This window comes from Narcine bancroftii, chromosome 14, assembly GCF_036971445.1.
Source record: "Narcine bancroftii isolate sNarBan1 chromosome 14, sNarBan1.hap1, whole genome shotgun sequence".
NCBI classification, from domain to species: Eukaryota; Metazoa; Chordata; class Chondrichthyes; order Torpediniformes; family Narcinidae; genus Narcine; species Narcine bancroftii.
The window spans coordinates 27,930,239-27,944,618 of record NC_091482.1 but is presented as its reverse complement, the minus strand read 5'-3'; positions in this window follow the sequence as shown (position 1 = coordinate 27,944,618).

Below are 14,380 nucleotides of genomic sequence, written 5' to 3'. Positions count from 1 at the left end.
AGTGTGAGTGGGTTGTCAGTGTGAGTGGGTTGTCAGTGTGAGTGGGTTGTCAGTGTGAGAGGGTTGTCAGCATGAGAGGGTTGTCAGAGTGAGTGGGTTGTAAGTGTCAGTGTGAGTGAGTTGTTGTGAGTGGTCTGTCAGTGTGAGTGGATTGTGTCAGAGTGAGTGGGTTGTCAGAGTGAGTGGGTTGTCAGAGTGAGTGGGTTGTCAGAGTGAGTGGGTTGTCAGAGTGAGTGGGTTGTCAGTGTGAGTGGGTTGTCAGAGTGAGTGGGTTGTCAGAGTGAGTGGGTTGTCAGTGTGAGTGGGTTGTCAGAGTGAGTGGGTTGTCAGAGTGAGTGGGTTGTCAGTGTGAGTGGGTTGTCAGTGTGAGTGGGTTGTCAGTGTGAGTAGGTTATCAGTGTGAGTGGGTTGTCAGTGTGAGTGGGTTGTCAGTGTGGGTGGGTTGTCAGTGTGAGTGGGTTGTCAGTGTGAGTGGGTTGTCAGTGTGAGTGGGTTGTCAGTGTGAGTGGGTTGTCAGAGTGAGTGGGTTGTCAGTGTGAGTGGGTTGTCAGTGTGAGTGGGTTGTCAGTGTGAGTGGGTTGTCAGAGTGAGTGGGTTGTCAGAGTGAGTGGGTTGTCAGTGTGAGTGGGTTGTCAGTGTGGGTGGGTTGTCAGTGTGAGTGGGTTGTCAGTGTGAGTGGGTTGTCAGTGTGAGTGGGTTGTCAGTGTGAGAGGGTTGTCAGTGTGAGAGGGTTGTCAGTGTGAGAGGGTTGTCAGCATGAGAAGGTTGTCAGAGTGAGTGGGTTGTAAGTGTCAGTGTGAGTGAGTTGTTGTGAGTGGTCTGTCAGTGTGAGTGGATTGTGTCAGAGTGAGTGGGTTGTCAGAGTGAGTGGGTTGTCAGAGTGAGTGGGTTGTCAGTGTGAGTGGGTTGTCAGAGTGAGTGGGTTGTCAGAGTGAGTGGGTTTTTAGTGTCAGTGTGAGTGTGTTGTCAGAGTGAGTGGGTTGTAAGAGTCAGTGTGAGTTGTTGTGAGTGGGTTGTCAGTGTGAATGAATTGTGTTAGTGGATTGTAAGTGTCAGTGTGAGAGGGTTGTTGTGAGTGGGTTGTCAGTGTGAATGAGTTGATATTGTGAGTGGATTGTAAATGTCAGTGTGAGTGGGTTGTCAGAGTGAGTGGGTTGTAAGTGTCAGTGTGAGTTGTTGTGAGTGGGTTGTCAGTGTGAATAAATTGTGTTAGCGGATTGTAAGTGTCAGTGTGAGAGGGTTGTTGTGAGTGGGTTATCAGTGTGAATGAGTTGATATTGTGAGTGGATTGTAAATGTCAGTGTGAGTGGGTTGTCAGTGTGAGAGGGTTGTCAGTGTGAGAGGGTTGTCAGAGTGAGTGGGTTGTCAGAGTGAGTGGGTTGTCAGAGTGAGTGGGTTGTCAGAGTGAGTGGGTTGTCAGTATGAGTGGGTTATCAGTGGGGTGTCATTGTGAGTTGTAAGTTGGTTGTCAGTGTGAATGAATTGTCAGTGTTCGTGGTTTGTGTCAGTGTGACATGGTTGTCATGAGTGGGTTGTCAGAGTTTGGGTTTTTAGTGTAAGTGTGTGCGTTGTGAGTGTGTGTGGGTTGTAAGTGTCATAGTGAGAGGGTTGTCTGAGTGAGAGGGTTATACATGTCAGTGTGAGTTGTTGTGAGTGGGTTGTCAGTGTGAATGAGTTGATATTGTGAGTGGATTGTAAATGTCAGTGTGAGAGGGTTGTCAGTGTGAGAGGGCTGTCAGTGTGAGAGGGTTGTCAGCGTGAGAGGGTTGTCAGAGTGAGTGGGTTGTAAGTGTCAGTGTGAGTGAGTTGTTGTGAGTGGGTTGTCAATGTGAGTGGGTTGTCAGAGTGAGTGGGTTGTCAGAGTGAGTGGGTTGTCAGAGTGAGTGGGTTGTCAGAGTGAGTGGGTTGTCAGTGTGAGTGGGTTGTCAGTGTGAGTGGGTTGTCAGTGTAAGTGGGTTATCAGTGTGAGTGGGTTGTCAGTGTGAGTGGGTTGTCAGTGTGGGTGGGTTGTCAGTGTGAGTGGGTTGACAGTGTGAGTGGGTTGTCAGTGTGAGTGGGTTGTCAGTGTGAGTGGGTTGTCAGAGTGAGTGGGTTGTCAGAGTGAGTGGGTTGTCAGTGTGAGTGTGTTGTCAGAGTGAGTGGGTTGTCAGTGTGAGTGGGTTGTCAGTGTGAGTGGGTTGTCAGAGTGAGTGGGTTGTCAGAGTGAGTGTGTTGTCAGTGTGAGTGGGTTGTCAGTGTGAGTGGGTTGTCAGTGTAAGTGGGTTATCAGTGTGAGTGGGTTGTCAGTGTGAGTGGGTTGTCAGTGTGGGTGGGTTGTCAGTGTGAGTGGGTTGTCAGTGTGAGAGGGTTGTCAGCATGAGAGGGTTGTCAGAGTGAGTGGGTTGTAAGTGTCAGTGTGAGTGAGTTGTTGTGAGTGGTCTGTCAGTGTGAGTGGATTGTGTCAGAGTGAGTGGGTTGTCAGAGTGTGTGGGTTGTCAGAGTGAGTGGGTTGTCAGAGTGAGTGGGTTGTCAGAGTGAGTGGGTTGTCAGTGTGAGTGGGTTGTCAGAGTGAGTGGGTTGTCAGAGTGAGTGGGTTGTCAGTGTGAGTGGGTTGTCAGAGTGAGTGGGTTGTCAGAGTGAGTGGGTTGTCAGTGTGAGTGGGTTGTCAGTGTGAGTGGGTTGTCAGTGTGAGTGGGTTATCAGTGTGAGTGGGTTGTCAGTGTGAGTGGGTTGTCAGTGTGGGTGGGTTGTCAGTGTGAGTGGGTTGTCAGTGTGAGTGGGTTGTCGGTGTGAGTGGGTTGTCAGTGTGAGTGGGTTGTCAGAGTGAGTGGGTTGTCAGTGTGAGTGGGTTGTCAGTGTGAGAGGGTTGTCAGTGTGAGTGGGTTGTCAGAGTGAGTGGGTTGTCAGAGTGAGTGGGTTGTCAGAGTGAGTGGGTTGTCAGTGTGAGTGGGTTGTCAGTGTGGGTGGGTTGTCAGTGTGAGTGGGTTGTCAGTGTGAGTGGGTTGTCAGTGTGAGTGGGTTGTCAGTGTGAGAGGGTTGTCAGTGTGAGAGGGTTGTCAGTGTGAGAGGGTTGTCAGCATGAGAGGGTTGTCAGAGTGAGTGGGTTGTAAGTGTCAGTGTGAGTGAGTTGTTGTGAGTGGTCTGTCAGTGTGAGTGGATTGTGTCAGAGTGAGTGGGTTGTCAGAGTGAGTGGGTTGTCAGAGTGAGTGGGTTGTCAGTGTGAGTGGGTTGTCAGAGTGAGTGGGTTGTCAGAGTGAGTGGGTTGTCAGTGTGAATGGGTTGTCAGAGTGAGTGGGTTGTCAGAGTGAGTGGGTTGTCAGTGTGAGTGGGTTGTCAGTGTGAGTGGGTTGTCAGTGTGAGTGAGTTATCAGTGTGAGTGGGTTATCAGTGTGAGTGGGTTGTCAGTGTGGGTGGGTTGTCAGTGTGAGTGGGTTGTCAGTGTGAGTGGGTTGTCAGTGTGAGTGGGTTGTCAGTGTGAGTGGGTTGTCAGAGTGAGTGGGTTGTCAGTGTGAGTGGGTTGTCAGTGTGAGTGGGTTGTCAGTGTGAGTGGGTTTTCAGTGTGAGTGGGTTGTCAGTGTGAGTGGGTTGTCAGAGTGAGTGGGTTGTCAGTGTGAGTGGGTTGACAGTGTGAATGGTTGTAAGTATGAGTGGGTTGTCAGTGTGAGTGGGTTGTCAGAGTGAGTGGGTTGTCAGTGTGAATGAGTTGATATTGTGAGTGGATTGTAAATGTCAGTGTGAGTGGGTTGTCAGAGTGAGTGGGTTGTAAGTGTCAGTGTGAGTTGTTGTGAGTGGGTTGTCAGTGTGAATAAATTGTGTTAGTGGATTGTAAGTGTCAGTGTGAGAGGGTTGTTGTGAGTGGGTTGTCAGTGTGAATGAGTTGATATTGTGAGTGGATTGTAATTGTCAGTGTGAGTGGGTTGTCAGTGTGAGAGGGTTGTCAGTGTGAGAGGGTTGTCAGAGTGAGTGGGTTGTCAGAGTGAGTGGGTTGTCAGAGTGAGTGGGTTGTCAGAGTGAGTGGGTTGTCAGTATGAGTGGGTTATCAGTGGGGTGTCATTGTGAGTTGTAAGTTGGTTGTCAGTGTGAATGAATTGTCAGTGTTCGTGGTTTGTGTCAGTGTGACATGGTTGTCATGAGTGGGTTGTCAGAGTTTGGGTTTTTAGTGTAAGTGTGTGCGTTGTAAGTGTGTGTGGGTTTTAAGTGTCATAGTGAGAGGGTTGTCTGAGTGAGAGGGTTGTACATGTCAGTGTGAGTTGTTGTGAGTGGGTTGTCAGTGTGAATGAGTTGATATTGTGAGTGGATTGTAAATGTCAGTGTGAGAGGGTTGTCAGTGTGAGAGGGCTGTCAGTGTGAGAGGGTTGTCAGCGTGAGAGGGTTGTCAGAGTGAGTGGGTTGTAAGTGTCAGTGTGAGTGAGTTGTTGTGAGTGGTTTGTCAGTGTGAGTGGGTTGTCAATGTGAGTGGGTTGTCAGAGTGAGTGGGTTGTCAGAGTGAGTGGGTTGTCAGAGTGAGTGGGTTGTCAGTGTGAGTGGGTTTTCAGTGTGAGTGGGTTGTCAGTGTAAGTGGGTTATCAGTGTGAGTGGGTTTTCAGTGTGTGGGTTGTCAGTGTGGGTGGGTTGTCAGTGTGAGTGGGTTGACAGTGTGAGTGGGTTGTCAGTGTGAGTGGGTTGTCAGTGTGAGTGGGTTGTCAGAGTGAGTGGGTTGTCAGAGTGAGTGGGTTGTCAGTGTGAGTGTGTTGTCAGAGTGAGTGGGTTGTCAGTGTGAGTGGGTTGTCAGTGTGAGTGGGTTGTCAGAGTGAGTGGGTTGTCAAAGTGAGTGTGTTGTCAGTGTGAGTGGGTTGTCAGTGTGAGTGGGTTGTCAGTGTAAGTGGGTTATCAGTGTGAGTGGGTTGTCAGTGTGAGTGGGTTGTCAGTGTGAGTGGGTTGTCAGTGTGAGTGGGTTGTCAGTGTGAGAGGGTTGTCAGCATGAGAGGGTTGTCAGAGTGAGTGGGTTGTAAGTGTCAGTGTGAGTGAGTTGTTGTGAGTGGTCTGTCAGTGTGAGTGGATTGTGTCAGAGTGAGTGGGTTGTCAGAGTGAGTGGGTTGTCAGAGTGAGTGGGTTGTCAGAGTGAGTGGGTTGTCAGAGTGAGTGGGTTGTCAGTGTGAGTGGGTTGTCAGAGTGAGTGGGTTGTCAGAGTGAGTGGGTTGTCAGTGTGAGTGGGTTGTCAGAGTGAGTGGGTTGTCAGAGTGAGTGGGTTGTCAGTGTGAGTGGGTTGTCAGTGTGAGTGGGTTGTCAGTGTGAGTGGGTTATCAGTGTGAGTGGGTTGTCAGTGTGAGTGGGTTGTCAGTGTGGGTGGGTTGTCAGTGTGAGTGGGTTGTCAGTGTGAGTGGGTTGTCAGAGTGAGTGGGTTGTCAGTGTGAGTGGGTTGTCAGAGTGAGTGGGTTGTCAGTGTGAGTGGGTTGTCAGTGTGAGTGGGTTGTCAGTGTGAGTGGGTTGTCAGAGTGAGTGGGTTGTCAGAGTGAGTGGGTTGTCAGTGTGAGTGGGTTGTCAGTGTGGGTGGGTTGTCAGTGTGAGTGGGTTGTCAGTGTGAGTGGGTTGTCAGTGTGAGTGGGTTGTCAGTGTGAGAGGGTTGTCAGTGTGAGAGGGTTGTCAGTGTGAGAGGGTTGTCAGCATGAGAGGGTTGTCAGAGTGAGTGGGTTGTAAGTGTCAGTGTGAGTGAGTTGTTGTGAGTGGTCTGTCAGTGTGAGTGGATTGTGTCAGAGTGAGTGGGTTATCAGAGTGAGTGGGTTGTCAGAGTGAGTGGGTTGTCAGTGTGAGTGGGTTGTCAGAGTGAGTGGGTTGTCAGAGTGAGTGGGTTTTTAGTGTCAGTGTGAGTGTGTTGTCAGAGTGAGTGGGTTGTAAGAGTCAGTGTGAGTTGTTGTGAGTGGGTTGTCAGTGTGAATGAATTGTGTTAGTGGATTGTAAGTGTCAGTGTGAGAGGGTTGTTGTGAGTGGGTTGTCAGTGTGAATGAGTTGATATTGTGAGTGGATTGTAAATGTCAGTGTGAGTGGGTTGTCAGAGTGAGTGGGTTGTAAGTGTCAGTGTGAGTTGTTGTGAGTGGGTTGTCAGTGTGAATAAATTGTGTTAGCGGATTGTAAGTGTCAGTGTGAGAGGGTTGTTGTGAGTGGGTTATCAGTGTGAATGAGTTGATATTGTGAGTGGATTGTAAATGTCAGTGTGAGTGGGTTGTCAGTGTGAGAGGGTTGTCAGTGTGAGAGGGTTGTCAGAGTGAGTGGGTTGTCAGAGTGAGTGGGTTGTCAGAGTGAGTGGGTTGTCAGAGTGAGTGGGTTGTCAGTATGAGTGGGTTATCAGTGGGGTGTCATTGTGAGTTGTAAGTTGGTTGTCAGTGTGAATGAATTGTCAGTGTTCGTGGTTTGTGTCAGTGTGACATGGTTGTCATGAGTGGGTTGTCAGAGTTTGGGTTTTTAGTGTAAGTGTGTGCGTTGTGAGTGTGTGTGGGTTGTAAGTGTCATAGTGAGAGGGTTGTCTGAGTGAGAGGGTTGTACATGTCAGTGTGAGTTGTTGTGAGTGGGTTGTCAGTGTGAATGAGTTGATATTGTGAGTGGATTGTAAATGTCAGTGTGAGAGGGTTGTCAGTGTGAGAGGGCTGTCAGTGTGAGAGGGTTGTCAGCGTGAGAGGGTTGTCAGAGTGAGTGGGTTGTAAGTGTCAGTGTGAGTGAGTTGTTGTGAGTGGTTTGTCAGTGTGAGTGGTTTGTCAATGTGAGTGGGTTGTCAGAGTGAGTGGGTTGTCAGAGTGAGTGGGTTGTCAGAGTGAGTGGGTTGTCAGTGTGAGTGTGTTGTCAGTGTGAGTGGGTTGTCAGTGTAAGTGGGTTATCAGTGTGAGTGGGTTGTCAGTGTGAGTGGGTTGTCAGTGTGGGTGGGTTGTCAGTGTGAGTGGGTTGACAGTGTGAGTGGGTTGTCAGTGTGAGTGGGTTGTCAGTGTGAGTGGGTTGTCAGAGTGAGTGGGTTGTCAGAGTGAGTGGGTTGTCAGTGTGAGCGTGTTGTCAGAGTGAGTGGGTTGTCAGTGTGAGTGGGTTGTCAGTGTGAGTGGGTTGTCAGAGTGAGTGGGTTGTCAGAGTGAGTGTGTTGTCAGTGTGAGTGGGTTGTCAGTGTGAGTGGGTTGTCAGTGTAAGTGGGTTATCAGTGTGAGTGGGTTGTCAGTGTGAGTGGGTTGTCAGTGTGGGTGGGTTGTCAGTGTGAGTGGGTTGTCAGTGTGAGAGGGTTGTCAGCATGAGAGGGTTGTCAGAGTGAGTGGGTTGTAAGTGTCAGTGTGAGTGAGTTGTTGTGAGTGGTCTGTCAGTGTGAGTGGATTGTGTCAGAGTGAGTGGGTTGTCAGAGTGAGTGGGTTGTCAGAGTGAGTGGGTTGTCAGAGTGAGTGGGTTGTCAGAGTGAGTGGGTTGTCAGTGTGAGTGGGTTGTCAGAGTGAGTGGATTGTCAGAGTGAGTGGGTTGTCAGTGTGAGTGGGTTGTCAGAGTGAGTGGGTTGTCAGAGTGAGTGGGTTGTCAGTGTGAGTGGGTTGTCAGTGTGAGTGGGTTGTCAGTGTGAGTGGGTTATCAGTGTGAGTGGGTTGTCAGTGTGAGTGGGTTGTCAGTGTGGGTGGGTTGTCAGTGTGAGTGGGTTGTCAGTGTGAGTGGGTTGTCAGTGTGAGTGGGTTGTCAGTGTGAGTGGGTTGTCAGTGTGAGTGGGTTGTCAGAGTGAGTGGGTTGTCAGTGTGAGTGGGTTGTCAGTGTGAGTGGGTTGTCAGTGTGAGTGGGTTGTCAGAGTGAGTGGGTTGTCAGAGTGAGTGGGTTGTCAGAGTGAGTGGGTTGTCAGTGTGAGTGGGTTGTCAGTGTGGGTGGGTTGTCAGTGTGAGTGGGTTGTCAGTGTGAGTGGGTTGTCAGTGTGAGTGGGTTGTCAGTGTGAGAGGGTTGTCAGTGTGAGAGGGTTGTCAGTGTGAGAGGGTTGTCAGCATGAGAGGGTTGTCAGAGTGAGTGGGTTGTAAGTGTCAGTGTGAGTGAGTTGTTGTGAGTGGTCTGTCAGTGTGAGTGGATTGTGTCAGAGTGAGTGGGTTGTCAGAGTGAGTGGGTTGTCAGAGTGAGTGGGTTGTCAGTGTGAGTGGGTTGTCAGAGTGAGTGGGTTGTCAGAGTGAGTGGGTTGTCAGTGTGAGTGGGTTGTCAGAGTGAGTGGGTTGTCAGAGTGAGTGGGTTGTCAGTGTGAGTGGGTTGTCAGTGTGAGTGGGTTGTCAGTGTGAGTGGGTTATCAGTGTGAGTGGGTTATCAGTGTGAGTGGGTTGTCAGTGTGGGTGGGTTGTCAGTGTGAGTGGGTTGTCAGTGTGAGTGGGTTGTCAGTGTGAGTGGGTTGTCAGTGTGAGTGGGTTGTCAGAGTGAGTGGGTTGTCAGTGTGAGTGGGTTGTCAGTGTGAGTGGGTTTTCAGTGTGAGTGGGTTGTCAGTGTGAGTGGGTTGTCAGTGTGAGTGGGTTGTCAGAGTGAGTGGGTTGTCAGAGTGAGTGTGTTGTCAGTGTGAGTGGGTTGTCAGTGTGAGTGGGTTGTCAGTGTAAGTGGGTTATCAGTGTGAGTGGGTTGTCAGTGTGAGTGGGTTGTCAGTGTGGGTGGGTTGTCAGTGTGAGTGGGTTGTCAGTGTGAGAGGGTTGTCAGCATGAGAGGGTTGTCAGAGTGAGTGGGTTGTAAGTGTCAGTGTGAGTGAGTTGTTGTGAGTGGTCTGTCAGTGTGAGTGGATTGTGTCAGAGTGAGTGGGTTGTCAGAGTGTGTGGGTTGTCAGAGTGAGTGGGTTGTCAGAGTGAGTGGGTTGTCAGAGTGAGTGGGTTGTCAGTGTGAGTGGGTTGTCAGAGTGAGTGGGTTGTCAGAGTGAGTGGGTTGTCAGTGTGAGTGGGTTGTCAGAGTGAGTGGGTTGTCAGAGTGAGTGGGTTGTCAGTGTGAGTGGGTTGTCAGTGTGAGTGGGTTGTCAGTGTGAGTGGGTTATCAGTGTGAGTGGGTTGTCAGTGTGAGTGGGTTGTCAGTGTGGGTGGGTTGTCAGTGTGAGTGGGTTGTCAGTGTGAGTGGGTTGTCGGTGTGAGTGGGTTGTCAGTGTGAGTGGGTTGTCAGAGTGAGTGGGTTGTCAGTGTGAGTGGGTTGTCAGTGTGAGTGGGTTGTCAGTGTGAGTGGGTTGTCAGAGTCAGTGGGTTGTCAGAGTGAGTGGGTTGTCAGAGTGAGTGGGTTGTCAGTGTGAGTGGGTTGTCAGTGTGGGTGGGTTGTCAGTGTGAGTGGGTTGTCAGTGTGAGTGGGTTGTCAGTGTGAGTGGGTTGTCAGTGTGAGAGGGTTGTCAGTGTGAGAGGGTTGTCAGTGTGAGAGGGTTGTCAGCATGAGAGGGTTGTCAGAGTGAGTGGGTTGTAAGTGTCAGTGTGAGTGAGTTGTTGTGAGTGGTCTGTCAGTGTGAGTGGATTGTGTCAGAGTGAGTGGGTTGTCAGAGTGAGTGGGTTGTCAGAGTGAGTGGGTTGTCAGTGTGAGTGGGTTGTCAGAGTGAGTGGGTTGTCAGAGTGAGTGGGTTGTCAGTGTGAATGGGTTGTCAGAGTGAGTGGGTTGTCAGAGTGAGTGGGTTGTCAGTGTGAGTGGGTTGTCAGTGTGAGTGGGTTGTCAGTGTGAGTGGGTTATCAGTGTGAGTGGGTTATCAGTGTGAGTGGGTTGTCAGTGTGGGTGGGTTGTCAGTGTGAGTGGGTTGTCAGTGTGAGTGGGTTGTCAGTGTGAGTGGGTTGTCAGTGTGAGTGGGTTGTCAGAGTGAGTGGGTTGTCAGTGTGAGTGGGTTGTCAGTGTGAGTGGGTTGTCAGTGTGAGTGGGTTTTCAGTGTGAGTGGGTTGTCAGTGTGAGTGGGTTGTCAGAGTGAGTGGGTTGTCAGTGTGAGTGGGTTGACAGTGTGAATGGTTGTAAGTATGAGTGGGTTGTCAGTGTGAGTGGGTTGTCAGAGTGAGTGGGTTGTCAGTGTGAATGAGTTGATATTGTGAGTGGATTGTAAATGTCAGTGTGAGTGGGTTGTCAGAGTGAGTGGGTTGTAAGTGTCAGTGTGAGTTGTTGTGAGTGGGTTGTCAGTGTGAATAAATTGTGTTAGTGGATTGTAAGTGTCAGTGTGAGAGGGTTGTTGTGAGTGGGTTGTCAGTGTGAATGAGTTGATATTGTGAGTGGATTGTAATTGTCAGTGTGAGTGGGTTGTCAGTGTGAGAGGGTTGTCAGTGTGAGAGGGTTGTCAGAGTGAGTGGGTTGTCAGAGTGAGTGGGTTGTCAGAGTGAGTGGGTTGCCAGAGTGAGTGGGTTGTCAGTATGAGTGGGTTATCAGTGGGGTGTCATTGTGAGTTGTAAGTTGGTTGTCAGTGTGAATGAATTGTCAGTGTTCGTGGTTTGTGTCAGTGTGACATGGTTGTCATGAGTGGGTTGTCAGAGTTTGGGTTTTTAGTGTAAGTGTGTGCGTTGTAAGTGTGTGTGGGTTGTAAGTGTCATAGTGAGAGGGTTGTCTGAGTGAGAGGGTTGTACATGTCAGTGTGAGTTGTTGTGAGTGGGTTGTCAGTGTGAATGAGTTGATATTGTGAGTGGATTGTAAATGTCAGTGTGAGAGGGTTGTCAGTGTGAGAGGGCTGTCAGTGTGAGAGGGTTGTCAGCGTGAGAGGGTTGTCAGAGTGAGTGGGTTGTAAGTGTCAGTGTGAGTGAGTTGTTGTGAGTGGTTTGTCAGTGTGAGTGGGTTGTCAATGTGAGTGGGTTGTCAGAGTGAGTGGGTTGTCAGAGTGAGTGGGTTGTCAGAGTGAGTGGGTTGTCAGTGTGAGTGGGTTTTCAGTGTGAGTGGGTTGTCAGTGTAAGTGGGTTATCAGTGTGAGTGGGTTTTCAGTGTGTGGGTTGTCAGTGTGGGTGGGTTGTCAGTGTGAGTGGGTTGACAGTGTGAGTGGGTTGTCAGTGTGAGTGGGTTGTCAGTGTGAGTGGGTTGTCAGAGTGAGTGGGTTGTCAGAGTGAGTGGGTTGTCAGTGTGAGTGTGTTGTCAGAGTGAGTGGGTTGTCAGTGTGAGTGGGTTGTCAGTGTGAGTGGGTTGTCAGAGTGAGTGGGTTGTCAAAGTGAGTGTGTTGTCAGTGTGAGTGGGTTGTCAGTGTGAGTGGGTTGTCAGTGTAAGTGGGTTATCAGTGTGAGTGGGTTGTCAGTGTGAGTGGGTTGTCAGTGTGAGTGGGTTGTCAGTGTGAGTGGGTTGTCAGTGTGAGAGGGTTGTCAGCATGAGAGGGTTGTCAGAGTGAGTGGGTTGTAAGTGTCAGTGTGAGTGAGTTGTTGTGAGTGGTCTGTCAGTGTGAGTGGATTGTGTCAGAGTGAGTGGGTTGTCAGAGTGAGTGGGTTGTCAGAGTGAGTGGGTTGTCAGAGTGAGTGGGTTGTCAGAGTGAGTGGGTTGTCAGTGTGAGTGGGTTGTCAGAGTGAGTGGGTTGTCAGAGTGAGTGGGTTGTCAGTGTGAGTGGGTTGTCAGAGTGAGTGGGTTGTCAGAGTGAGTGGGTTGTCAGTGTGAGTGGGTTGTCAGTGTGAGTGGGTTGTCAGTGTGAGTGGGTTATCAGTGTGAGTGGGTTGTCAGTGTGAGTGGGTTGTCAGTGTGGGTGGGTTGTCAGTGTGAGTGGGTTGTCAGTGTGAGTGGGTTGTCAGAGTGAGTGGGTTGTCAGTGTGAGTGGGTTGTCAGAGTGAGTGGGTTGTCAGTGTGAGTGGGTTGTCAGTGTGAGTGGGTTGTCAGTGTGAGTGGGTTGTCAGAGTGAGTGGGTTGTCAGAGTGAGTGGGTTGTCAGTGTGAGTGGGTTGTCAGTGTGGGTGGGTTGTCAGTGTGAGTGGGTTGTCAGTGTGAGTGGGTTGTCAGTGTGAGTGGGTTGTCAGTGTGAGAGGGTTGTCAGTGTGAGAGGGTTGTCAGTGTGAGAGGGTTGTCAGCATGAGAGGGTTGTCAGAGTGAGTGGGTTGTAAGTGTCAGTGTGAGTGAGTTGTTGTGAGTGGTCTGTCAGTGTGAGTGGATTGTGTCAGAGTGAGTGGGTTGTCAGAGTGAGTGGGTTGTCAGAGTGAGTGGGTTGTCAGTGTGAGTGGGTTGTCAGAGTGAGTGGGTTGTCAGAGTGAGTGGGTTTTTAGTGTCAGTGTGAGTGTGTTGTCAGAGTGAGTGGGTTGTAAGAGTCAGTGTGAGTTGTTGTGAGTGGGTTGTCAGTGTGAATGAATTGTGTTAGTGGATTGTAAGTGTCAGTGTGAGAGGGTTGTTGTGAGTGGGTTGTCAGTGTGAATGAGTTGATATTGTGAGTGGATTGTAAATGTCAGTGTGAGTGGGTTGTCAGAGTGAGTGGGTTGTAAGTGTCAGTGTGAGTTGTTGTGAGTGGGTTGTCAGTGTGAATAAATTGTGTTAGCGGATTGTAAGTGTCAGTGTGAGAGGGTTGTTGTGAGTGGGTTATCAGTGTGAATGAGTTGATATTGTGAGTGGATTGTAAATGTCAGTGTGAGTGGGTTGTCAGTGTGAGAGGGTTGTCAGTGTGAGAGGGTTGTCAGAGTGAGTGGGTTGTCAGAGTGAGTGGGTTGTCAGAGTGAGTGGGTTGTCAGAGTGAGTGGGTTGTCAGTATGAGTGGGTTATCAGTGGGGTGTCATTGTGAGTTGTAAGTTGGTTGTCAGTGTGAATGAATTGTCAGTGTTCGTGGTTTGTGTCAGTGTGACATGGTTGTCATGAGTGGGTTGTCAGAGTTTGGGTTTTTAGTGTAAGTGTGTGCGTTGTGAGTGTGTGTGGGTTGTAAGTGTCATAGTGAGAGGGTTGTCTGAGTGAGAGGGTTGTACATGTCAGTGTGAGTTGTTGTGAGTGGGTTGTCAGTGTGAATGAGTTGATATTGTGAGTGGATTGTAAATGTCAGTGTGAGAGGGTTGTCAGTGTGAGAGGGCTGTCAGTGTGAGAGGGTTGTCAGCGTGAGAGGGTTGTCAGAGTGAGTGGGTTGTAAGTGTCAGTGTGAGTGAGTTGTTGTGAGTGGTTTGTCAGTGTGAGTGGTTTGTCAATGTGAGTGGGTTGTCAGAGTGAGTGGGTTGTCAGAGTGAGTGGGTTGTCAGAGTGAGTGGGTTGTCAGTGTGAGTGTGTTGTCAGTGTGAGTGGGTTGTCAGTGTAAGTGGGTTATCAGTGTGAGTGGGTTGTCAGTGTGAGTGGGTTGTCAGTGTGGGTGGGTTGTCAGTGTGAGTGGGTTGACAGTGTGAGTGGGTTGTCAGTGTGAGTGGGTTGTCAGTGTGAGTGGGTTGTCAGAGTGAGTGGGTTGTCAGAGTGAGTGGGTTGTCAGTGTGAGCGTGTTGTCAGAGTGAGTGGGTTGTCAGTGTGAGTGGGTTGTCAGTGTGAGTGGGTTGTCAGAGTGAGTGGGTTGTCAGAGTGAGTGTGTTGTCAGTGTGAGTGGGTTGTCAGTGTGAGTGGGTTGTCAGTGTAAGTGGGTTATCAGTGTGAGTGGGTTGTCAGTGTGAGTGGGTTGTCAGTGTGGGTGGGTTGTCAGTGTGAGTGGGTTGTCAGTGTGAGAGGGTTGTCAGCATGAGAGGGTTGTCAGAGTGAGTGGGTTGTAAGTGTCAGTGTGAGTGAGTTGTTGTGAGTGGTCTGTCAGTGTGAGTGGATTGTGTCAGAGTGAGTGGGTTGTCAGAGTGAGTGGGTTGTCAGAGTGAGTGGGTTGTCAGAGTGAGTGGGTTGTCAGAGTGAGTGGGTTGTCAGTGTGAGTGGGTTGTCAGAGTGAGTGGATTGTCAGAGTGAGTGGGTTGTCAGTGTGAGTGGGTTGTCAGAGTGAGTGGGTTGTCAGAGTGAGTGGGTTGTCAGTGTGAGTGGGTTGTCAGTGTGAGTGGGTTGTCAGTGTGAGTGGGTTATCAGTGTGAGTGGGTTGTCAGTGTGAGTGGGTTGTCAGTGTGGGTGGGTTGTCAGTGTGAGTGGGTTGTCAGTGTGAGTGGGTTGTCAGTGTGAGTGGGTTGTCAGTGTGAGTGGGTTGTCAGTGTGAGTGGGTTGTCAGAGTGAGTGGGTTGTCAGTGTGAGTGGGTTGTCAGTGTGAGTGGGTTGTCAGTGTGAGTGGGTTGTCAGAGTGAGTGGGTTGTCAGAGTGAGTGGGTTGTCAGAGTGAGTGGGTTGTCAGTGTGAGTGGGTTGTCAGTGTGGGTGGGTTGTCAGTGTGAGTGGGTTGTCAGTGTGAGTGGGTTGTCAGTGTGAGTGGGTTGTCAGTGTGAGAGGGTTGTCAGTGTGAGAGGGTTGTCAGTGTGAGAGGGTTGTCAGCATGAGAGGGTTGTCAGAGTGAGTGGGTTGTAAGTGTCAGTGTGAGTGAGTTGTTGTGAGTGGTCTGTCAGTGTGAGTGGATTGTGTCAGAGTGAGTGGGTTGTCAGAGTGAGTGGGTTGTCAGAGTGAGTGGGTTGTCAGTGTGAGTGGGTTGTCAGAGTGAGTGGGT